Source organism: Dendrobates tinctorius, unplaced genomic scaffold (assembly GCF_039654945.1).
Source record: "Dendrobates tinctorius isolate UK_male_01 unplaced genomic scaffold, ASM3965494v1 ptg000051l, whole genome shotgun sequence".
NCBI classification, from domain to species: Eukaryota; Metazoa; Chordata; class Amphibia; order Anura; family Dendrobatidae; genus Dendrobates; species Dendrobates tinctorius.
The window spans coordinates 20,168,338-20,194,449 of NW_027361719.1; the positions used below are offsets into that span (position 1 = coordinate 20,168,338).

Sequence of the window (26,112 nt, forward strand, 5' to 3'; positions counted from 1 at the left end):
AAGAATATATCAAGTGGGCACCATCATTATATTAGTGGAGAGAATAATATACATGGGATCACTAAATGCATGTGGCCTATGTCAGAACAATAAGAGAAAAGAGCATGCATATATTTAGGATCACCACACCAAATACCAGGAAATATATCAAAAATTAATTTAATTGTATACAAAACCAAAAAACAGCACACAATTAAAGCCACAGCTGGCATGTCACTCTCCGCAAGGAGAAACCTTACTTCTTAGACCCTAGTCCAGAGCCTCTCACCTTGCCAAATCAGATCTCATACTTTGCACTGACGAGAGCCAACCGCTCGAAACACCGTGTCTGCAAATTGAGATTCTGATTTGGCTTGTATCCTAAGTCATACTACAAGACTCGTTAAAGGGTTGGTTGTGACTTGTAGGATCGCTACTACCAATAGGTGGCGCTGTAGAGTAAAAGTCCTCTTTCTTTCTGAAGAGGCAATTTGCATATTATTTTCCCAGAGGAGCATTGCACGGCGAATAAGTCTCCTTACCTTGACAAGCCACAGCTGGCATGTCACTCTCCGCAAGGAGAAACCTTACTTCTTAGACCCTAGTCCAGAGCCTCTCACCTTGCCAAATCAGATCTCATACTTTGCACTGACGAGAGCCAACAGCTCGAAACACCGTGTCTGCAAATTGAGATTCTGATTTGGCTTGTATCCTAAGTCATACTACAAGACTCGTTAAAGGGTTGGTTGTGACTTGTAGGATCGCTACTACCAATAGGTGGCGCTGTAGAGTAAAAGTCCTCTTTCTTTCTGAAGAGGCAATTTGCATATTATTTTCCCAGAGGAGCATTGCACGGCGAATAAGTCTCCTTACCTTGACAAGCCACAGCTGGCATGTCACTCTCCGCAAGGAGAAACCTTACTTCTTAGACCCTAGTCCAGAGCCTCTCACCTTGCCAAATCAGATCTCATACTTTGCACTGACGAGAGCCAACAGCCCGAAACACCGTGTCTGCAAATTGAGATTCTGATTTGGCTTGTATCCTAAGTCATACTACAAGACTCGTTAAAGGGTTGGTTGTGACTTGTAGGATCGCTACTACCAATAGGTGGCGCTGTAGAGTAAAAGTCCTCTTTCTTTCTGAAGAGGCAATTTGCATATTATTTTCCCAGAGGAGCATTGCACGGCGAATAAGTCTCCTTACCTTGACAAGCCACAGCTGGCATGTCACTCTCCGCAAGGAGAAATCTTCTTAGACCCTAGTCCAGAGCCTCTCACCTTGCCAAATCAGATCTCATACTTTGCACTGACGAGAGTCAACAGCTCGAAACACCGTGTCTGCAAATTGAGATTCTGATTTGGCTTGTATCCTAAGTCATACTACAAGACTCGTTAAAGGGTTGGTTGTGACTTGTAGGATCGCTACTACCAATAGGTGGCGCTGTAGAGTAAAAGTCCTCTTTCTTTCTAAAGAGGCAATTTGCATTTTATTTTCCCAGAGGAGCATTGCACGGCGAATAAGTCTCCTTACCTTGACAAGCCACAGCTGGCATGTCACTCTCCGCAAGGAGAAACCTTACTTCTTAGACCCTAGTCCAGAGCCTCTCACCTTGCCAAATCAGATCTCATACTTTGCACTGACGAGAGCCAACAGCTCGAAACACCGTGTCTGCAAATTGAGATTCTGATTTGGCTTGTATCCTAAGTCATACTACAAGACTCGTTAAAGGGTTGGTTGTGACTTGTAGGATCGCTACTACCAATAGGTGGCGCTGTAGAGTAAAAGTCCTCTTTCTTTCTGAAGAGGCAATTTGCATATTATTTTCCCAGAGGAGCATTGCACGGCGAATAAGTCTCCTTACCTTGACAAGCCACAGCTGGCATGTCACTCTCCGCAAGGAGAAACCTTACTTCTTAGACCCTAGTCCAGAGCCTCTCACCTTGCCAAATCAGATCTCATACTTTGCACTGACGAGAGCCAACAGCTCGAAACACCGTGTCTGCAAATTGAGATTCTGATTTGGCTTGTATCCTAAGTTATACTACAAGACTCGTTAAAGGGTTGGTTGTGACTTGTAGGATCGCTACTACCAATAGGTGGCGCTGTAGAGTAAAAGTCCTCTTTCTTTCTGAAGAGGCAATTTGCACACAATTAAAAACACTTAAGAAATGCATTGAATCGGGACAAACATAGTCCCCAAGTCCACTGTTTTTTTTAATTATTTATTTAAATAAATAATTAAAAAAGCAGTGTGGGGTCCCCTCTATTTTTTAGAACCAACCTTGCTGAAGCTGACAGCTGAGGGCTGCAGCCCCCAGCTGTAAGTTTCGTCTGGTTGGTTCATAAAATGAGGGGGACCCGACGTTGGCTTTTCGTTCATTCTGCTCTCCTGCCTGCAGAGCAGGAAAGAAGAATCGCAGCCGCTTCTTCCCGGCGCCATCCGTGTGGTCCTGATGCGGCTCACGTGCGGCACATGGCTGCCATACGTGTGCCACACGGAGGCACCACATGTCCACATGGACACACGGACACGGATAGCCCCGGTATCGCTTTTTCTGGTACAAGAATTATATGGACATGTGAAACTGGCCTGACATCGTACTGATTGCTATCAAATGCAACTGTACCAAGATTAATATTAACCCCTTCCCAACTTTAGACGTAGCCATACATCTTTGTTGGGAAGGACTTCCCGACCTTGAATGTATGACTATGTCCTGTTGATTTTGCGCGCACAGGAGCTGTGCATGTGCTATCGGCGCCGGGTGTTCAGCGAATCTGACAGCTGACACACAGCTCTTACTGCCTTCACCGCTACTGGCAGTTTAACCACCTAATATCGATTGCAGCATTTAAAAGGCAGGGAGAGAGGGGGTCTCCCTCTCTCCGATCGGCGCCACTGCGACATCATTGCATGGGGATGATCTTTGCCATGGTGACCCAACATCATCATAATGACATCCAGGGCAAGCAAGCTTGTGAGACCTTGTGCAGGGCATGGTCTAACCAGCTTGTGCGAGAGCAGAATTGACAGTTTAGAAAGCATTGCAAAGTTTGTGCATAGCATGCTTTATAACTGTATCAGTCTGCAAAAAGTGACAGTTCCATAAAGGGACTAAGTAAAAAAAAAAGTAAAAATAATTAAGATAAAATGAAAATCCCAAAATAATGATACTAAAAAATAAAAATATGTTGTACCCATAAATAAGTATTTTTATGAAAAAACAAGAAAATATACATATTTCGTATCGCCACGACCTATAAAACTGTTGCACTAGTTAACCTCTTCAGTGAACACCGTAGAAAAATTAAATAAAAAAACAAGGCAAAAAACTATACTTTTTCATCAAACAAAAAGTGGAATAAAACACAATCAAAAACATGCATGTAAATAAAAATGGTACAACTGTCGGCAGAAGTATGGAAAAATTATAGCTCTCAAAATATGGTGAAAAATAGCAAGTGTTTTTTAGTGTGTCGCAGCTGCCAAACGTAAAAACCCAATATAAATCTGGTATCGCTGTAATTGTAGAAGAATAAAGTCACCTAATCACTTACACCGTACAAGGAACTGCGTAAAAAATAAAAACAATTCTAAACCTGCTGTTGATTTGTTCATTCTGCCTTCCAAAGATCACAGTAAGCCTCTGGCGCACAATTTTTGGGGCTTCCGTGTATTTCTCGCCAATATCCAAGAAGTATCGTTTCTCCTTGCAGAAATTGACATGCTAAGCATGCCGAGATGAGGAGACTTAAAGCTGCAATGCTCCTCTTGGAAATATGCAAATTATTTCTTCAGAGAGGAAGAGGACTAGAACTCTAGTGCCACTTATTGCTTTTTCCAATAGGTGGCACTAGAGCTCTAGTCTTCTTCCTCTCTGAAGAGACAATTCGTGTATTTCTCTGAAATACATGATTTAGACGGAACCCCTAGAGGAAGATTCCCTATAATAAGGCAGATGGAGTCATTAAGGACTGGCCTATGATTCAGCTGTGCCATCAGCCACACAGTTTTGTGCACCTCTGAAAAGGACACCGCTGAACAGAGGCCAAGATGGAATCCAGAGTAACTCTGCTGCCTTATTATAGCGATTAGATCCCTCAAGGTTTCATTTGAATCATGTTATTGGGAGGTTTAGATGGAAATTTCCATGTCTGTGCTATGTAAAATATTCCTAATAAAAGCTTCAATGCAATCCACAAAAAAAGCAAGTCCCACTCAGGTCCGTCATCTTTTAATGGAAATATAGGGGGCTTCCTCGTTACTGGCAGTACAAACACCCTGGAAAATCGCTATGGCTCCTCACTCCCCAAAAGATTTCCAGCCACACATTGTACCTAAACCACATTTAACGTCCACATGTTTGGCATTTCTGTAAAAATGAAAAAAATGAAAGCCTGCCTAATTTATGGGAGCATGTCTCCAGAAGCATAAGCTGGGCATAATGTACTGGGTACTACAACGTACTTGGCACTACAATGTACGGGCATTATAATAGCAGATTTGCAATTTTGACTCAGCAACATCAACTGCTGCTTGTTTCTGGAAAACACCCATGGAGTCAAAGCATCACTACACCTGTAGATAAATTCCCAAAAGGGGTATAATTTCCAAAATGGGGTCACTTGAGTAGGATATTCTGCTCTTCTAGCACTTAAGAGCTCTGTATATGGAGTCTGCAAACTATTGTAGGAAAATTTGTGCTCCAGAATTCAAATAGCACTCCAGGAGGCAAATAGTGCTCCATCCCTCTCGAATCTTGCCCTGTGGCTAAGCAGTTACTGTACAACCACATATGGGGTTTTTCCACATTCAGCAGAAATTGTGTGAAAAATTTTGGTGCCATTTTTACCCATTTTCCCTTGTGAAAATGTAAAATCTGGGGTTGAAACAAAATTTTGGTAGTAAAGATGTAATTAATTTACATCATCCGCGGATGACTGCGGATATTTGACGCTGCAAAAACTGCAACATGATGTGTTCTCCACGCCCTGCCGCATACTGCGAAACAATGCAACTGTACGCAAACGCATACAAACGCATTTCCCTGTGTACCCCATGTTAAAGATAGGTACGCAGGACGCATGCGGATGTATGCACATCAAACGCTGCAAATGTGAAACCGGCCTAACCAGTGCTGTAGGCAGCAATAGTGCCTGTTTTGTGTCCCTACACAGTACGTATGCCCTTTCTGTGCCTTCATATAGTAATAGAGCCACCTGGGCATGGCAAACAATAAAAATAAACTAATGCTCACCCTGCTCCCATGCCAAGCAGTAACGATGCACTCTTCCTCATTGCAGTCTTCTGCTCAACAACACAGATTGTGGGTTGAAATGCTATTCCCTGCATCACGTTTGATGGAGTAGGTGGAGCAGCGAGTTGATGGATCTTTGCTCCACCAGATTACCGGCCCAGCTCTGATCTATTGATGTTATCTTTTTGCTCATGGGGATATTTTTGTATTTTAGTTGCTCTTTATAAAATAAGCATATGGTGATGGTATTACACTATTTGCAGCTGTTTATGATTCTTGAAAAAATCTCATCGGACACATAGGAAGTCTAGTAAATCTAGATATCATTTAATGCTTTACCCAAAAGCTACAAGATCTACCTTTAATAGACCTTTTAGCCTTTAGTTTTGGAGCCTGCATAGTCTCTCCTGAGTTGACCCCATTCACACTGATCTGTCTAGATGATTAAGAAGCTATAAAAAATTTTATTTATCCTTATTATGCATCATCTCTAGGTTATTTTCTTATATGATTCTTTTTCTTTACAGTTTGGTATTACAATTTAGGGTGTTTTCAAGCATAGCAGATAAATTACGTTCTTTGTGAAAAACCTGTTTCCGCAACTAATCTGCTGTTTGTGGATATGACATAATAGAATCGAAACACTGGAAAACGTAGAAAAGCTGCTGCTGAAATAGTATAATTTAAGGTTTAGCACAAGAAAAGACCATTGTGATCTGTCTGGATTATTGGGAAATATAAATGGCATTACTATCAATATGTTTTACTTCTTCCTCTTTAAAGACGGAGAAACCATAATACCGAGGCAGAAAGGGTCGTAGCTGAGCTGAATTTTCTATTCAATATTTGAAATCCTTGTTGAGGCTACTGATCCCGAGCTTCAGCCTCAGACAAATATGTTCTGAGTCTTCTGACAATGTCATGGGACGCAGGGCCTGTTTGTTAAACAGTGGTAATGCTGTCTGGTTTGATATATGAGCAACTCGCTAGATACTTCTACTCACAGATTCCGCCAATAAATCACACGTAATGTGTTCGCCACGCATCTCTATTTCTCCCTTTCCTTTCTAATATTTTGTCCTTTGTCTGTTTTGCATCTCGTGCCCTTTCTATTGCCATCCCTGGTTTGTTTCTCCATAAGTTTTCTTGCTTACCTTTATCCATATCGCATTCTTATGGCACTATTATAACCACTTGTGTTTTCAAATATTTCTTAAACCAACTTTACATCTCTAGTGTTTTCAGTCCTTTGTATTTCCTTTATTCACTTCTTTTGTATATTTCCTTTGTGTTTTGTTTTATTCCCTTTAACCTATAAATGTCTTCTTTTTATTTCCCTGGGTTTACTTTACAGCCACCCTCTTAGCTCTCATCTAATTTTCAGTTATGTTCTTAGTCTCATTTTATTTTTCTTTACCGATATTTTTACTTTTCTTCATCATACCGTATACCATTATACAGCTCTTTAATTCTTTTAATCAGTTGTTTGTTGCAGTATCCTATCTTTTTCTGGTACTGTCTCCTTTGGGCAGTACTCTTTTATTTCTGTAATGCCTTTTACAAAAACATTCCTAATAAAATTAATTTTGTGAACTTAGAGCTTATAAATACAACAGAAATGTTTCTGTGTGATGGTGCAATGTGTGCTCATTTGGGGCCACACTTTAAACTTTTGCCCAGGGCCCCACTTTGTCTAAAACTGGCTTTGATCAGACCACATGACATTCTCCCAATACTCTTCTGGATAATCCAAATGCTCTGTAGCAAACTTCAGACAGGCCCGGACATGTACTGGCTTAACCAGGGGGACACTTCTGGCACTGCAGGCTCTGAGTCCCTGGCTGCGTAGTGTGTTATTGATGGTAACCTTTGTTATGGTGGTCCCAGCTCTATGCAGGTCATTCACTAGGTCCCCCTGTGTGGTTCTGGGATTTTTGCTCACAGTTCTTGTGATCATTTTGACCTCACGGGGTGAGATCTTGCGTGGAGCCCCAGATCGAGTGAGATTATCAGTGGTCTAGTATATCTTCCATTTTCTTATTATTGCTCCCGCAGTTGATTTCATCACACCAAACTGCTTGCCCATTGCAGATTCAGTCTTCCCTGCCTGGTGCAGGGCTACAATTTTGTTTCTGGTGTCCTTCGACAGCTCTTTGGTCTTCACCATAGTGTAGTTTGGAGTGTGACGTTTGAGGTTGTGGACAGGTGTCTTTGATACTGATAACAAGATCAAACAGGTGCCATTACAACAGGTAATGAGTGGAGGACAGAGGAGCCTCTTAAAGACGAAGTTACAGGTCTGTGAGAGCCAGAAATCTTGCATGTTTTTAGGTGACCAAATACTTACTTTCCACCTTAATTTGCAAAATAAATCTTGCCAAATCAAACAAGGCAAATCTCTGGATTTGTTTTCTCATTTTGACTCTCATAGTTGTAGTCTAACTATGATGTCAATTACAGACCTCTCATCTTTTTAAGTGGGAGAACTTGCACAATTGGTGGCTGAATAAATACTTTTTTCCCCACTGTATTTCACTGCTTTGGTTCTGACATTTGTCTTTATTTAGATTTTTGCCAGACATTAGCCGCATTGACCTTTCTGCATTTTACTAAAGTTACACTATTTGCAAAGCTTTTAATGCTTTTCAGATACTACATCAAGCGCAGAGTTATCACTTAATGCAGGGAGGACACCTTAAGATGATTTATATACACATTTTGTAAAGTCTCTATTGTTAACCTGACGGAAATTAATCGAAGAGAATTTGGTTTTAAATCCTATAATTGATTTTCCCAGCGGTGAACCAAGTAGATCATTACAGGGAACGCAAAATGCTTATTCATTGATAATTGAGAGTCTCAAATGGACTGGATCCAGCCAAAATCTCACGTGCTGAACATCTATTTCATTCTCTATTACCTGTCATATTTGTCCTGGCCTATGTCAAGCCATCTGCCCTCAGGTTTTCAGTACTCTGTAGGCATCTCTAGATGTATACTAGTAAAGCCTGCCAGATATTTTCTCCCTTCTGCTGTTTCTACAGGCAGTGATTGCTAGCAGGAGGTCCAAGGACCAGCTGTCCGTCTATATAGTTTGTACATTCACTGACCGCTACATGCTGGGTAGTGGGACTAGCAGCATGTATTCTGAGCAGGCAACGAGAAAATAGTGCTTCAAAATGTAGTTTACAGACAGCTCAAGGCCCTGCTTGATACAAGGAGATAAAGGCGGCTTGTTCCGTGTGTGTTATGCATACATTCTGGGTAATTTATGATGATTTTTCTATGCGCGGCACATATGATTTCCTTACGAACAAGCATTTGGAAAAGGCTCTGAATGGCAAATTTTGGGGTTTGCAAGAACCGTAATATGTGCAGTAGATATAAGGACTTGTGCAAGGAACACGTAGCTTTTTTTCGCGCTTTCTTGGCGGTTTTAAACGCGCGATTTTGCCGCGAAAATGTGAAAAATAAGCATCCTATGCATTCCTATGGGATTCCACAATGCTGTGCTAATGCTGCGTTTTTTTCCGCGGCAGAATCGATTCGCGGTAAAAAACGCAGCATGCTCATTAATTTTGCGGAATCGCGGCAATCCCGCACCCATAGGAATGCTTTGTTCTGCTTACTTTCTGCATGTGGCTGTGCACACCATGCGAAAAGTAAGCAGAAGATTTTCGGATGGTACCCATGGTCCGGAGGAGAGGAGACTGTCCTCCGGGCTCTGGGCACCATATCCCTGTAAAAAATAGAACTTAAAATAAAAAATATTGTTATTCTTACCTTCTGGTGTCCCGCGCAGCCTTCCCGCCGTCCTCCACTCTCCTGGTCCCAGTAATCTTTTGCGAGAATGACCGTGTTGGTGTCCGTTCTCGCGGGATCGCAACGTCTCGCGGTCATTCGCGATGACGTCAGAGCGCGACGTCATCGCGAATGACCGCAAGACATCACAATTCCGTGAGAACGGACGCCAACACGGTCATTCTCGCAAAGGATTACTGGGACCGGGAGTGTGGAGAGAGGCGGGAAGGCTGCGCGGGACGCCGGAAGGTAAGAATAACAATATTTTTTATTTTTTTTACATCCTATCTTTTACTACTGAGGCTGCATAGGCAGCCTCAGTAGTAAAAGGTTGGTCACAAGTGTGACCAACCTGTCAATCAGTTCTCCAAGCGCTGCTCCAGATCGCTTGGAAAACACTAGCATTCTGCAAGATAATTACGCTTGCAAAACGCTAGTTTTTTTGCGGGAAATTAGCGGGAATTTAAAATGCAATTTTCCAGCGGAATGGAATCTGGAATTCTCGCGGTAATTTCTGTGAGAGTTCCGCTACATGTGAACGTAGCCTTAATGTTATCCTGGAATTGGGGAAGAAAAATTAAAAAAAAAAAATTGAGTTAAAGGGTTGTTCCAGTTGTGACATTGTTTTGACAGCCTATAGTTACTGAGCTTAGCTTTCATGGACCTGTAGGTGGCACAAGACCACTGAGCCAGTTTTTGGCTGAAGTAGTAACTTGCTGTTGTTTTTTTAAAGAAATCAAACCTCTGGGCTATTAAAGTTGTAAACTAGAAAATCTCTTAAGGATATGTGCATCCAATGTCATTTTCAGGCAAATTCTGCTTGTAAACCACCTGAAAAAGCTCTAAAAAATGACAAAATAATAAACAAAAGCACAGCAATGTCAAGGCCACTTGTTCTACATATGTTCTTTGAAACTTATTTTAGCTTTCTCAGGTACTGGAAAACATGAAACAGCTAAAACAAGTGACCGTTCCTTTCTTCTGGTGTTTTGGTGGCTTCCACTACTGTCTGATATTATATATGAATTAAAAAATTAAAGCAGCAAAGATGATGTAAATGACATGAGAGACTAGAAATGGGCTGATTGATCAGCAGAGGATTCAGTTTGAGACTGAAGCATCAGAGAGTGGGCTAATGTGTTTTCTGCTTGGCAATGAAGGTGTCTCCATAATGCCCTGCAGCTATGACCCCAATCAGATTATCATATCGTGTACTTTAGGGGCCAGTATCTGGGTAATCACAGGAGCAAAATGTGTATGGCAGAGTCGTTTTCCATCTTCAAAGTCACTGGGTAAGTGTCTTCTGTAGTGTGTAAGTTCTTATGGTCAATTGGGTGTAAGTTTTTATGTACAATAGGCTCCTTTCTCTGTCCTACAGAGTGTAAGTTCTTATGGTCAGCTAGGTCCTCTTTTCCTTCTGTTGAGTGTAAGCTCTTATGGTAAGTGTGGTTCTCTCTACGTCTCCTATAGAGTATAAGCTTTTATGGTCAGCGGCATTCTCTCTCTCTCCTGTTGAGTATAAGCTCATATGGTCATTAGGATCCTCTCTCACTATCCTATAGAGCAGGGGTGGGCACTTAATTTTGTCATGGGGCCGCATTAGAAATTTGGATGGTGTCAGAGGGCCAGACTAATATAATTAACTCAGTTGTACCCCAATACTATATATGTATATAATAGAGTATACTCTAAAGCTCTCATGGTAAGCAGCATTGTTTCTCTCCCATTGAGTGTAAGCTCTTATCATCTCTGGGGTCCTCCCACTCTCCTATAGAGTGTAACCTTTTAAGGTCAGCAGGTCTACTTTCTCACTTCTGTAGAGTGTAAGTTACTATGATCAGCAGGGTCCTCTCTCTCCTGTAGAATTTAAGCTCTTATGGTCAGCTAGATTCTCTCTCTCTCCCCTATGTGCATTTTCCAAGCAATTTCAAGCTGTCAAGTTTTGAGATTTATGCAGATGTATTCACCACAAATCAAATTATTTTGAAAATCCAATGAAATGGGAAGATTCTAATTTCAAAAGATCTGCTCATCGCTAACAAAGACATTTCAGAAAGAACACTGCCTGGGTTTTCCTGAAGTGTCTTTACAGCAAAAACGATGCAACTACGCCAGTATCTAAAAGTCATATGCTTTACCATATTCTAGAAGGCAACACCTTATTAAAAACAAAAGATTAAAGTGGCTACTCAGTTTGTCCAAATGTACTTAAATTTAATAAATTCCATCACACTGTCCAGCGCTTCTTTAAAGAATTTGTCCACTAGTTGGACAACTCCTTGTCATACCCCATGCTTGGTCTGGATAAAATTAAAAAGCTTATACTCAGCTCCCTTGCCGGTGCCCTTCCAGTGGTGACGGCATTCGCTCTCCCTGGGGCTACCGCGCTGTTATTATGACACGTGAAGCCGATGCCCAATCACGCTGTTATCACTGTCCCCACCTTCTGTCGAATTGAACATGAAGAAAACTTCAGAGACCACCTGCAGGCCAGACTTCCTCTTCATGTTCAGTTCTACAAAAGGAGGGGACAGTGACGCCAGTGCTGATTGGGTGACGGGCCCACGTGTCACAGCAGCATGACCGCGGGTGACAACACCACTGGAATGGCGTCAGCACGGGAAGTGAAAATAAGCTTTTTTTATTTTATCAGGGCCAAACATTTAGATCAAGAAAAGGTTGTTTTAGTATTGGACAACTTCCCCTTAGTGACAGAGACCCAATTTGGTACTAATTACCAAGCCAATTTTTACAAATCTGACCACTGTCAATTTATGAGGTTATAGGTCTAGAACGCTTCAGCGTATCCCACTGATTCTGAGAATATTTTTGTGACATATTGTACTTCATGTTAGTGGTAAATTTCTTAGAGATAACTTGCATTTATTTATGACAAAATGAAAATTTAGCAGAAATTTAGAAAATTTTGCAATTTTCAAATGTTTAATTTTTGTACCCTTAAATCAGAGAGTGCTGTCACACAAAATAGTCAATAAATAACATTTTCCATATTTCAACTTTACATCAGCACAATTTTGGAAACAAAATTGGTTTTTGTTAGCATGCTATAAGGGTTAAAAGTTGACCAGCGATTTCTCATTTTTCCAACAAAATTTACAAAGCCATTTTTTTAGGGACCACCTCACATTTGAAATGAGTTTGGTGAGTCAATATAACAGAAAATACCCAAAAGTGATATTGTTCTAAAAACTGCACCCCTCAAGCTGCACAAAACCACATTAAAGAAGTTTATTAACCCTTCAGGTGCTTCACAAGAACTAAAGCAATGTGGAAGGAAAAAATGAACATTTTACTTTTTCCACCAAAAATTTACTTTGAAACCAATTTGTTTTCACAAGGGTATCAGGAGAAAATGGGCCACAAAATTTGTTGTGCAATTTGTCCTGAGTATGCCGATACCCCATATGTGGGGGAAAGCCACTGTTTGTGTGCATGGCGGGGCTCAGAATGGAGGGAGCACCATTTGACTTTTTTAAACGCAAAATTGGCTGGCGCTATGTTGCGTTTGGAGACCCCCTGATGTATTATTATTTATATATCGCCATTACTTCCATGGTGCTGTACATGAGAAGGGGGGGGTTACATACAAAGTTATAGATATCGTTAACAGTAAACAAGTTTCCACAACAAATTTACAATGACAGACTGGTACAGAAGGGAGACGACCCTGTCCTTGCGGACTTACATTCTACGAGATAACGGGGAAGAGACAGAAGGTCGGGGGTGCAGCAGCTCTGGTGGTGATGAGGCAGCAGCTCAGGCGGTGGCAGCAGAATGATTATTGCAGTCTGTAAGCTTTCCTGAAAAGATGGGTTTTCAGGTTCCGTTTGAAGGATCCGAGGGTGGTGGATAATCGGACGTGTTGAGGCAAGGCATTTCAGAGGATAGGGGATATTCGGGAGAAATCTTGGAGACGGTTGTGTGAGGAATGAATAAGTGTTGAGGAGAGTAGGAGGTCTTGGGAGGATCGAAGATAATGTGAGGGAAGATATTGGGAGATTAGTTCAGAGATATAGGAAGGGGAAAGGTTGTGGATGGCTTTGTAGGTCAGTGTTAGTAGTTTGAACTGGATTCGTTGGGGAATTGGGAGCCAATGAAGTGATTTGCTGAGGGGAGAGACAGGGGAGTAGCGAGGAGAGAGGTAGATTAGTCGGGCAGCAGAATTGAGGACAGACTGGAGTAGTGCAAGAGAGTTAGCAGGGAGGCCACAGAGGAGGGTGTTGCAGTAGTCAAGGTGGGAGATGAGGGCATGTACAAGAGTTTTAGTAGATTGAGGACTGAGGAAGGGACGGATTCTGGAAATATTTTTGAGTTGGAGGCGACAGGAGGTGGCAAGAGATTGAATGTGCGGTTTGACGGACAGGACAGAGTCGAGAGTTACTCCAAGGTGGCGGATTTCAGGTGCGGGAGAGAGCATGATGCCATTTACCATAATAGATAGATTGGGTAGGGAAGATACGTGAGATGGAGGAAAGATAATGAGTTCAGTTTTGTCTACGTTGAGTTTTAGGAAGCGAGAGGTGAAAAAGGAGGATATGGCTGATAGACACTCCGGGATTCTGGACAGCAGAGAGGTGACATCTGGGCCAGAGAGGTAGATCTGAGTGTCATCTGCATACAGGTGGTACTGGAAGCCATGGGACTTTATGAGCTGTCCTAGGCCAAGAGTATAGATGGAAAAAAGTAGGGGCCCCAGGACAGAGCCTTGGTGGACTCTAACAGAGAGGGGGCGGGATGAGGAGGTAGTGTGGGAGTGGGAAACACTGAATGTGCAGTCAGAAAGGTATGAGGAAATACAGGACAGGGTGAGGTCTTTTATGCCAAGGGAAGAAAGAATCTGTAGCAGTAGGCAGTGGTCAACTGTGTTAAAGGCAGCGGACAGGTCAAGAAGGAGGAGGATGGAGAACTGTCTGTTAGCTTTGGCTGTGAGTAAGTCATTAGTAATTTTGGTCAGGGCAGTTTCAGTGGAGTGGTGGGGGCAGAAGTCAGATTGCAGGATGTCAAGGAGGGAGTTAGATGAGAGTTGGGAGGAAAGTTGAGTATGGACATGCTGTTCAAGGAGTTTGGAAGCAAACGGGAGCAGTGATATGGGGCGATAGCTGGGCAGAGCAGTTGGGTCAAGGTTTGATTTTTTTGAGGATGGGTGTGATGGTGGCATGTTTGAAGGCATAAGGGAAGGTACCAGAAGTTAGGGAAAGGTTGAAGAGATGGGTTAGGGCTGGAATGATCATGTTAGTGAGGTTGGGGAGCAGGTGGGAAGGGATGGGGTCAAGTGCACAGGTGGTGAGGCATGATTTGGAAAGTAAGCTCTCCTTCAGTGATGTTGGAGAGGGAGGATATTAGGGAAGGGCAGAGGTCTGGTATGTGGAGCGGTTGGGGTGGTGGAACTGTAAAGGTTTGCCTTACTTGGTCAATCTTGTTTTTGAAGTAGGTTTCAAAGTCCTCAGCAGAGATGAGGGGAGTTGGAGGTGGCAGTGGTGGGCGGAGGAGAGAGTTGAATGTGCTGAACAGTTGTTTTGGGTTGTGGGATAGTGAAGATAAAAGGTTTGTGAAATAGGTCTGTTTAGTAGAGGTGAGGGCTGATTTAAAGGCAAGTGTAGCTTGTCTGAAAGCAGTGAAGTCGTCTGGCAGGCGTGTTTTCTTCCAACGCCGCTCTGCGACCTTGGATGCTTGTCGAAGTTTTTTGGTGAGGTTGTTGTGCCAGGGTTGCCTATTGGTTTGTCGCACTTTGCCATGCATGAGACTGAGTATATGGCTGATGTGAGGGTGGCGTTGTAGAAAGCGGTGGCACTGTCCGTGTTGTGGAGTGAAGATATGGAGGACAGAGGTAGAAGAGTATGAGAGTCTGTGAATGTCTAGGTGTGCGAGGTTTCTGTGAGTATGTGCTAGTGGCTGGACATGGGGGGCAGGTGAGAAGGACAAGGCTGAGATGGTGGTCAGATGGGGAAGGGAGAGGTTGTGAGATTAGATAGGGAACAGAGGCGGGTGAAGATGAGGTCTAATGTATGTCCATCTGTGTGGGTGGCTGTGGAGGACCACTGAGTAAGTCCAAAAGATGAGGTAAGTGACAGGAGTTTGGAGTCTGCTGGCTGGTGGGTGTCAATGGGGATGTTGAAGTCCCCCATGATGATGGTGGGGATGTCAGCAGAGAGAATGTGGAGGAGCCAGGTGGAAAATTGGTCAATGAAGGTAGTGGCTGAGCTTGGTGGTCGGTATATGACAGCCATTTGGAGATTAGAGGGAGAGTAGGTACGGACAGAGTCAACCTCGAAAGAAGGGAGGATAAGGGAGGGTGGGGGTTGGATAGGGTTGAAGGAGTAGTTTTTAGAAAGGAGGAAACCCACTCCTCCACCTGATGTATGTAAACAGTGGAAACCCCAATTTTAACTCCAACCCTAACCCCAATACACCCCTAACACCTTAATCCCAACCCTATCCACAAACCTTACCCCAACACACTCCTAACCTTAATCACAACCCTAATCGTAATCACAACCCTAACTGTAACCCTAGCCACAAACCTAACCATAACACACCCCTAACCCTAATCCCAACCTTAACCGTAATTCTAACCATAACCACAACTCTAACCCTAGCCCAACCCTAACTTTAGCCCAACCCTAACTTCAGCTCAACCCTTACCCTAGCTCCGACCATAACTTTAGCCCAACCCTAACCTTAACTTTAGCCCAACTCTAACTTTAACCCAACTCTATCTTTAGCCCAACGCTAACCCTAATGGAAAAATGGAAATAAATACATTTTTTATTTCATTACTTTTCCCTAAGGGGGTGATAAAAGGGGGCTTGATTTACTATTTTTTTATTTTGATCACTGTGATAGGGTCTATCACAGTGGTCAAAGTGAACCAATAGGAAAAATGTCCTATTGTCTGCCATTTTCTTCCTGGAAGAAGACACTGGCAGCTAGGGGGACTTCACAGGGAGATGCAGGAACTCCAGAGGTACCAGTGGGATCGGGTGACCCCATTTCTCTCTCCTCTGATGTGCGATCACATCAGAAGAGAGAGAAATTAAATAGGAAATCAGACTTTTTTTGCGGTCACCATTATTCTGTTAATAACGGCGACCGCAACACTGGGGTTGGTAAAAACCAACCCGAATCATGTTCTCTGAGGTCTCAGCTACCCCTGTTAGCCAAGACCTGGGAGAAATTCCGACCCTGGAGGGCACTATACCCCTATTTCTCAGCGCCGTTAAAAAGCGGTGCTGAGGCATAAGTACTCTTAATAGCCGCTGTTAAAAGCTTCTTATTCTTGAAACACCACTCCTGCTTTTTTATTTTTTTATTTTACCACTGGAGTGGCATCACTAAGGTGTCACTAACCTGGTGTCACTAAGTTGCCTACCACTAGTATTGTACTTACCAGACACCATCTTCCTCTGTTATTGGCGCCACTCCAGTCTGTCTTCTGCAGTTTGTGACCTGCCAGATGGCTCCAGTGTTTGCTGAGTGAGCCGGAAGTTACAAGTCAATGTAGGTTCATGAGAGCCAGAAGGGGCCAAAATGAGGCTCCCATAGACTTGCATTGAGAGCTTGTGACCATTACCTCTGACTTCTGGTCAGCCAGAAGTTGCAGTCACAAGATGGCAGATTGGGACTGGAGCGGTGCTGGGAACAGCTCAAGGCAGCAGCTGGTTAGTTTAAAACTAGGGGCAGTGAATTTAGATTTTTGGCACCACTACAGTGCTGAAATAAAAAAAAACAAACATGCTGCAGTGGTGCTTTACATGGCAGTACCTCTAGGCAGCACTAGAAGGGTTACACATAAGTTCATAGTGCCCATAGAGAACGTTTGACATATTTGAAATATAATTTTATTTAGATTCAAAAGAGTTACAGTAGTTCAGCAAACTATAAATCCAACTGAAAACCTAAGTCTATGACATTCTGCAAGTAATACTTGTGTAGGAATAGCTGCAGCCTCGGGACTTGAAAGTTTGTGTGGGTATTTACGACCCCATAAACTTCAATGTGTTTCCCTCTCTTCTTTAAGGATTGTGGAAATAAAAATAACAACAACAACAGTAAAGAAGTAGTGGCTACCTAGGAACATGATATGCTAACACGACTGCGAGCACGGCCCAGAGGTCTCATGGGGATTGTTATGCTAAGATATATGTACAGATAGAACTGCTCTCCATAGGTCTAGGAAACGATGTTCTCTACTGTGCTGCATTGAGAAATCCAATCAAACTTTTTATATTCGGTGGCTATTTGGGGTTTACAATCAGGAACATACAACATATGAGGTGTCTCCACTTCAGCTTTATGGAAATTACATTTTTCTAGAGACACTATTTCCCTCAATTCTTATGTCTAGAATACTTATATCTGTACTGCTATATTAGATCTTTTTCTTAAAAAAAAAGTCTATATTAGGATGTTGAGGTTATTTTTTTATTGACATCAATATAAGCTTTTCTCACTTTTTGGTGACATATTAAACTGGTTCATCTCATGCTAGAGCGATGTAAATGTCTCCAAAAATAATTTGTAAACGTTCTATCCGTATGTAGTTGACGTTATAACCTTACATACACTTAAACCCCTCATACATATTAGATTGTCGTCCGAACCCTTCAATATCTATGTCATGATCCAGTGTTGGATCTGGCGGTATTAAATGCATTAAGTGAACTTTTTTCCCTTTGGTTCCAAAGTGTGTCGTGATTGCCCCCGGTGGCCATTAGAATTATCACGTGGTGTCGTTCATTCTAAGTTGCCCTGTGGTGGGGAATGGTATCGCACCTTAGGTTTAGGGTTGTTCACTTAATTATGGATCAGGTGTGACACCCTATATAGGTGTGCTCAGGGTGTTCACTCACTGCCTGTGATATTGTGAGATTGCTTTCACTTTGTGTGGGAGAGCCTGGAGGAAGGATGGAGCTAGTGAGGAGTCCTGCGCAGCTTAGCCAGGGGGGACGTGTTGCAGCTATGGTGTCTGGACGAAGGGCTCGCATGGCGTGGTGGGGTCGCAGTGATGGAGTCAGCGGGAAGTGTCTGCATGGTCTGGTGGAGTGGCTACTATGGAGAGTGGCACTCGCCATGTGGGACTTGGCCGCTGAGCTGGACTCAAGCATGCTTGACTTCGTGGCAGAAGCTGAACACTTCCTTGGGACTCTGGTACTAAGCAGCTGCAACTGGTGTTGGACTCTGCTCCAAGGCTGCACTAAGGTGGAGGATCCTGTTATGGTGATGGATCCAGGTGGAGGAGAAGATGCACTCAGGTGGAGGGCTCTGTTGCTAGGAGCGCACGCAACAGAGCAAAGCTAAGTGGTGTTTCCCCTGTATTGTCTCTTTCCTCATGTGTGTTATTAGTGCAGTGGTGGGATTAGTCTCCTCACCGACCCATTCCCTAGTGAGGGTTTAGGGTCAGGGAGAGCAAGGGCGTTAAGGTACGCGTGCGGTGACAGGTGCGGAGCCTGTTTAGGGAATGTCAGGAGTGCAGGGACACTGGCTCAGGGGAGCTTAGGAGGTCTCCACGTCCCCCATTCCCTATCGCAGGGCCCACCATTGTTAAAGTTACCCAGGTTCCCCCCTTTATTATTTAAATGCGCCTTACTGGAGGCGGTGTTTCCAGATATATGTATGCATGGCGTGTAATACCTAAATCCGCCAGGTGGAGGCGGCGTATCCACCTGCACGCTTTATTATTTAAGTTCGCCCCACTGGAGGCGGTGTATCCAGGGTCACGTGTGTTATGGGTCCGTCTTGCGGTATCATCTGCGTCCCGACACACGTGACCATGACAATCTAAGAGTTCAGATGACAGTCTAATGTGTTTGGGGGCTTCGCACAGAAATTTGTTGAGGGAGTTAAGGATCGGATGGCCGATACTTTTATTCTCCCTAAAATAAGCCACTGTCAAAGATTTATTGGTATTTTCAGAGGTCTCTCAGCAGAAGGAGCATTTCTGCATAAAATTAAATTTAATAAATTAAAAATTAAATAAATTTTCCCAAAAACAATTCGGTTGGGTCACGAGTTTATATGTAGCAAGTTGACTGTGCCTTTAAATAGATTGAAAAATTTCAGAAAATTATGTCATGGCTTTAGAAGTTTCTGATAAGCTCATTGATATCATTTATGTTAATTGATGGTGTACATGTGGCAGTATTTTAAGGCCTCATTCAGATGTCAGTTTTTTTTGGCATACAAGAAAAACGGACTGAGTTTCTTCGGATTATCATCAGGACGTCATCAGATTTTCATGAGAGCTTGGTCAGAGTTTTATCAGTTTTTCTCACTGATGAGAAAAAAAGTTTCTGCACTTTCTCCTATTAGTGTAAGGATAGCACATGGATGGCATCCAAATTCTGTCACTGACCCATAGATTTGCATTGTTGATTTTGATTTGACACTCAGATCAATATTGGATGTGTTTCCACAATTCTGTGAAGACCACTCGGTCTGAAGAAAAATATCTGACATTGGAACAGCTCCAAAGACTTTCATAGGTTCAAGTGATGTTTGTAAAAACAGATAGCACTAGGACGAGAAAAACTGTTTTTATGTGAATGAGCTCTAAAGCCTATTCAACCTGATGAAGATAGCATGCCTCTATTGAAAAGCGTTGTGGAATGTTTTAATAAAGATCTGTGTTTATTAATTAATAATTTGTAATTGCCTTGTCCCATTTTGCCTCAGCGCTTCTTAAGACCACAATATCTTTTCCTCCTACTTCATATTCCTCTGTTGAGGGCACGTGGCAGGAGCAGTTCCGGGCGCAGAAAGTCTTTCCTTGTCACCCAAAGGACATGTTCTCACGTGACTTGACTTTAGGACCTGCGGTCATGTGCTTCCAGCGTGGATCCAGCAAAGTCAGTCAGTGGTCACATGGTGTACCTCTGGTTCTACAACAGGATCAACCGCTGCACACGGGGAATCATTTCCCTCACGTTTCTCTTCACCGGGGTTATGCAGGAGTGCATAACCCCAGGAGGCTAGTGGCACCTGTCCTTTGTTTGCCTAATCCCTATTTATAACAGGTCCTTCTCATGTGCGCTCCATGCTTCTCTTTTTTTGCACGTATTCATCTTTCAAGGCCTGCTTGCCTCTTTATTTGACATAATGGGAAAATATATGAAAAAAAAGAATTGTGTCTGGTGTATCATTGAGAGCAAATATAGGAAGATGCCACGTTCATCTATTCAAACCACTGGACCATGCAACCGTCATAGCATTCAGGAAGAAGATGCATTCTTCCTCTCAGACTTTCACATAATTAGGTGCAAAAAATACAAATCAATGAAGAACAACAGTCATAGACATTGTATAGATGCTAGAAGAAATGGGTACAAAAAGTATCTTGTTCACAAATGCGTCTTCCAAATGATCAATGACCCCAAGCATACTTTCAAAGTTGTGACAAAATGGCTGGAGGACGACAAAGCGAAGGTAATGGAGAGGCCATCACAAAGTCCTGACTTCAATCCCATAGAGAATGTATAGTAATAACTGGAAAAGTGTGTCTGCACAAGAAGGCTACAAACCTGACTCATGTACACCAGTCCCATCAGGAAGAGTGGGACAAAATTCTACCAGAAATACATCTACCGGAAACATGACAATGTTAGACAGTTTAAAAGCAATGTTACCACAGAACTCCTGAGCTAGTGGGAGTGTGATGAAAGAAATAAAAGTTGAAATAAATAAGTTTCTCTATTATTTTTCTGACCTTTCATATTTTTGAAATAGTGTAATGATTCTAACTGGCCTAAGAGTGACAATGTGTACTATGATTAAATGTGCGGAATTCTGAAAAACTGAATTTAAATGGATGTGGCCAACTTCAACTGTATGAATTGATGTGACTTCAACTGTATGAATAAAATGCCATACAGTGCACAGATAATATTGCAATATAACACCCAGATACATGATACATCCTATCCCATGTCTTGATGCATTGGGTTCAAGATACTTTACCTAGAATATAAACATAATGAAAAGTAAGAAATTAAGCACTTCATTACACTGAATCATAGTGGGGTAATGTGGAGTGGGCCATAGGAACAGTTACCTGTGTGCAAAATTGTTATGGGAGCAATATAAAAAAAAAAAAAATAAGGGAGGAGTGTCAACCAGAGGGCCTAAGATCCTGGGCAGTGTATATGCAAAAGATTTCTGTTTCTTGGGTAAATTCCACTTTAAACAGTATGGACAACATCATAATGTCGAGACAGTTGGATTCTGTGTTGAAGCAGCGTGCTCCACCACTCTATTTTCTGTAGACTGCAGGCTACTGTAGGCCCAACATACACAATATGTAGCTGTCTGCTGAATAATTTGGCCAAATATTCCTGTGTTCTCTAGGAGAAAGCAGTTGCTAGGCTCTGCTGGCAGCAACGTAGCACAGGGAGGATAGAAGAATCAGCCATTCAAAATCGAACATGACAGATCCTTATCTTCCTGAGATAATATTTTAAGGGAAGCTATCGATGAGACTATTGGCTGATCCAGCCCTATTAGAAGGTCTAATGTGTAAGGGCACCTTAAGGCCTACAAGACCTCAGGGTCCTTTTACTGGAGGCGCAATGATGCCACTGCCTGGTGTTGACCCACTTTATGTGCAGGGGAGAACAAAACTCAGTTGTTCAGATAAAGTGAGTAGTGATAGGCGAATCTGATCAGTAAAGTTTAGGGTTTATACCGAACACCTAGTGTCCGTGCACGGACCCCCAACACGGACTTCTCCAGGAAGTCAGTGTTACTGTTTTGGGTCGGCACCCCGAATATCGGCTGTTTCCCACAAAGTCATCAGTATGACTGTGTGAGAACACCGGCGACTCTGGTGGTAAGATCATTGCTGCCGGTCAGAGCGCTGCATTTCTCACACTGTCAGATTACAGCATGTGGGTCAGCAGGTGTGACCAGCCGTAAAAAGGTAACAGCCTTTCACAGGCATCGGCTGATGACACTACTACTCTCATCATTCTACACCTGCTCTCGCTGATAGCAGTCAGAGCAGGCGAGGCTGATGAGAGTATTCAATGCTGCTGGCTCCATGTTGTCAACTTACCGCCGATCAGAACTTATGTTTAAAGAACTGTCACACAGATGACAGTGTGGCAAACAATGGATGTTTGGGTCCCTCATTCATCTGAATGGTGTCCAGGTTCGAATTCTGGCACTATTCTAGTACCCAAACTGAACTTTTTTAAAATGATCGGCCTAACCCGCCAGATCCTCATCACCATCACTAAATGCGAGTATAAACTCTATTTTTTCGTCATGGGTGTTGGCATTATTACTTTTGGTGGTTGCACACATAGAGCATCATTACTTTTTTAAAAGGAGAATTAAATGTTCAGTAATGCTTTCTAAACTCAGTGGGCATTATTGGTTTTACAAGGAACCTCAGGAGGCAATTGTACTAGGTTAGGAGCCTTAGCACCTGCCTTGCCTCATTGGTAACCCACGCTATGCCAATGCTAAGCTTTGTACATTTTTTTTTGTTCAATCTCTAGAATAAAAGAGCTAAATAAATATCCATTTCAATGTATTGTGAGTTAGGGTTTTTTAGCTGATGATCCCTCTTTTATAGTATCTAGCGGTATGTCTTATAATTAAGAAATTTCTAGTTGTACACTGCTTTAACATCACAATCTATGGCACACCCGAATGCCTAACACAATATAGCATGAGCAGATAATAAGATTATTGATCTAAATGCTGGAAGGCATTAATGTGTGAAGGGGGTGAGCTTTGTAAGCATAGATTTAAATTCAGTAAAAAGGCGTCAGTTTGAGTTTCATTTACCGTTTTTTGGATTCTTTTTCCAAATCCCAAGGAAATGTAAACATTTTTACAATATGCTATCACTAGTGAGGTTGGTGAGGACAGGTAAAACCATTGGGTAAAGCAGCAAAATAAGTCCCTTTGCCCTACCAAGGGTGCACTGGGCACTATGATTAGCATATTTGATAACACTTCAGTTTCTGCAGATTGTTTTTAGAACACTAAAAGTGCAGTTTTTATTGGAACTAACCCCCAAAAGGCTATGGGCTTTGTCATGATCCAGACCGGGTTTTGAGTTCTGTCTGCCCCTTTTCCCGGTCTGGTCATGTAGGGGTTAATTTTGCCTTGCCTCGTTTTGGTTTCAGGTCGGCATTTTCTCCCCGCTGCATCCTGCAGGCGATGTTAGTTATATTTACTGCCTATGGTATGAGTATCTGACTCTGGTAGTACCCTGATTTGTCCTGTTTTGCTTTCTGGCTTTGCCCGTGTCTGTTCCTTCCTCCATGCCTGTCCCGTCTGAGTATTTCCCTTTCTTTTTGGATTTCCCAGTGTTTGATTCGGCCTTGGCTCTGACCTGACTGGTTTTGACCCTCTGGCGCTCCGCTGACTCTGTGCTTCTTTTTTCTCTTTGTACTGCGTGACGGACTAGGTTTTGACTTGGCTTGTTTGACTACTTTGCTGCCACCCAGAGGGGTAGCCTCACTGCAGTGCTGCATGTCTGCTCTTGCATCTTGACATCTAGTAGAGCTTGCATCTACTTGCATAGCTGCAGCGTGCAAGGACATGCGTACGCATGCTTTCGAAAGGCATGCATTTTTCACATAATCATGTACGGGAAATGGCTCGTGTCAAGGAAATTCTCCGAACGCATGCGCTAAAAACGCAAACGCAGCGGTTTTTTGCCATCATGCATAAGCTGATGAGGATAAAAAACACGGCGTAAACATTTTGACATGTATTTGTGCATGCGCACACAAACGCTAATGTGAACTTAGCCTAAGTCTATACTGACTATTGGAGCTGACTGTCTTCTTGTAAAGACAAGAGTAAGCAATGAGAAGCATTCACAAGCATAGTTAGCCAAAATGGAGTAATTACCAAACTGAATATTACAAGCTGAAGCCCTGATTAGGATATTGAAATTACCAGCTGTAATAGGCTATAGATGTTTGTGATGGGCCAAGAGTCAGGACAAAGTATTTTGATGCCCTAGGCAGATTAAGCCAATGGCGCTCCCTCCTCAATCCATGGATCAAAGACTAAAGTAATAGGACCCCTAATGCACACACCCCCTTCCTCTCCGATGGGTTAGGTGGCAAACTCTGATGATCACTTCAACTAGCATTGTTACCTTTTTCACAAAAAAGTCCTCAAAAGTAAAAAAAAGTGGTGTACTTTAGTGATGTGACTTAGCAGGGAGAGCAATTTCAAAGTCTGATGATTTTTGCACCCATCATGTGATAAATACAGCTTGCACAGAACTGATGGTGGTTCTGTTGATGTATTCCAGTTCTGGTAACATTCATGTTGTGATGGTTAGAAAAAAAAAAAAAAAAAGAATAGTGGCAAGCATAATATACACATGGGTGAAACTATTCACACATAATGATGAAATTAGCATTAAATCATACACCACCCAAACTGCATATATGGACTATATCTGAACCAACTGCACATACTAGCAACAAGACCAAAGAAAACACAGTCATGAAGTCCCACTAGATAAAGAACTATGAAAATCTTTATTATTCATGTATTAAAATAGAACAAGTACAAAAGCACGGGAGGGGAATACAAATGCATACCTACAACCAGCATCAGAAAACTAGGCTGGAGGGACCATGTACTAAAAATCATATATATGCATATGTAATCATAGAATCATAGAATCGTAGAGTTGGAAGGGACCTCCTGGGCCATCTGGTCCAACCCCCTGCTCAAAGCAGGATTCGCTAAATCATCCCAGTTAGATGTCTGTCCAGCCTTTGTTTGAAGACTTCAATTGAATGAGAACTCACCACTTCTCGTGGCAGCCTGTTCCACTCATTGATCACTCTAACTGTCAAAAAGTTTTTTCTAATATCTAATCTGTGTCTCCTCCCATTCAGCTTCATCCCATTGCTTCTAGTCTTTCCTTGTGCAAATGAGAATAAAGTTGATCCTTCTACAATGTGACAGCCCTTTAGATATTTGTAGACAGCTATTAAGTCTCCTCTCAGTCTTCTCTTTTGCAAACTAAACATTCCCAAATCCTGCAACCTTTCCTCATAAGACAGGGTTTGCAGACCGGTCACCATTCTGGTCGCTCTTTTCTGAACTTGCTCCAGTTTGTTGATGTCTTTTTTAAAATGTGGTGCCCAAAATTGGACACAATATTCCAGATGAGGTCTGACCAAAGAGGAGTAGAGGGAAATAATTACTTCACGTGATCTAGACTGTATGCTTCTGTTAATACATCCTAGAATTGCATTTGCCTTTTTTGCTGCTGCATCACACTGTTGACTCATATTCAGTCTGTGATCTATTAGTATACCCAAGTCTTTTTCACATGTGCTGTCACTTAGCCCTATTCCTCCCATTCTATATATGCTTTTTTCATTTTTATTGCCCAGATGTAGTACTTTGCATTTCTCCCTGTTAAAAACCATTCTGTTAGTTGCTGCCCACTTCTCCAGTTTATTTAAATCTTTTTGAATCCTCTCTCTCTCTTCTCTAGTATTAGCTATCCCTCCTAGCTTTGTGTCATCAGCAAATTTAATCAGTTTACCCTCAATTCCTTCATCTAAATCGTTGATAAAGATGTTGAACAATACAGGGCCCAGGACAGAGCCCTGTGGTACCCCACTTGAGACATTCTTCCAACTGGATGTGCAGCCATTTACGACCACTCTTTGGGTCCGATCACTAAGCCAGTTATGAATCCACCTAACAGTTGCCTTGTCCATTCCATACTTAGTCATTTTTTCAATAAGGATTGTATGAGAGACTTTGTCAAATGCTTTGCTGAAGTCAAGATATACTATATCTACAGCATTTCCTTGATCCACCCAATCAGTAATACCATCATAGAAGGAAATTAAATTAGTCTGACATGACTTATTAGTTACAAACCCATGCTGACTCTGTTTAATCACTTCATTCTTATCCAGGTATTGACATACATGTTGTTTAATAATTTGTTCAAAGATCTTTCCTGGTATAGAAGTCAGACTCACCGGCCTATAGTTGCCTGGGTCCACCTTCTTCCCCTTTTTGAAGATAGGAACAACATTTGCTCTTCTCCAGTCT

At 42.4% G+C, this 26,112-nt stretch overlaps 1 protein-coding gene across 3 annotated transcripts in view; it reads right to left on the reverse strand.

Moving 5' to 3' along the window:
- NXPH4 (neurexophilin 4) overlaps nt 1-26,112 on the reverse strand; it is a 405,809-nt gene that overhangs the window by 38,426 nt on the left and 341,271 nt on the right. The gene's annotated exons all lie outside the window — the stretch shown is intronic.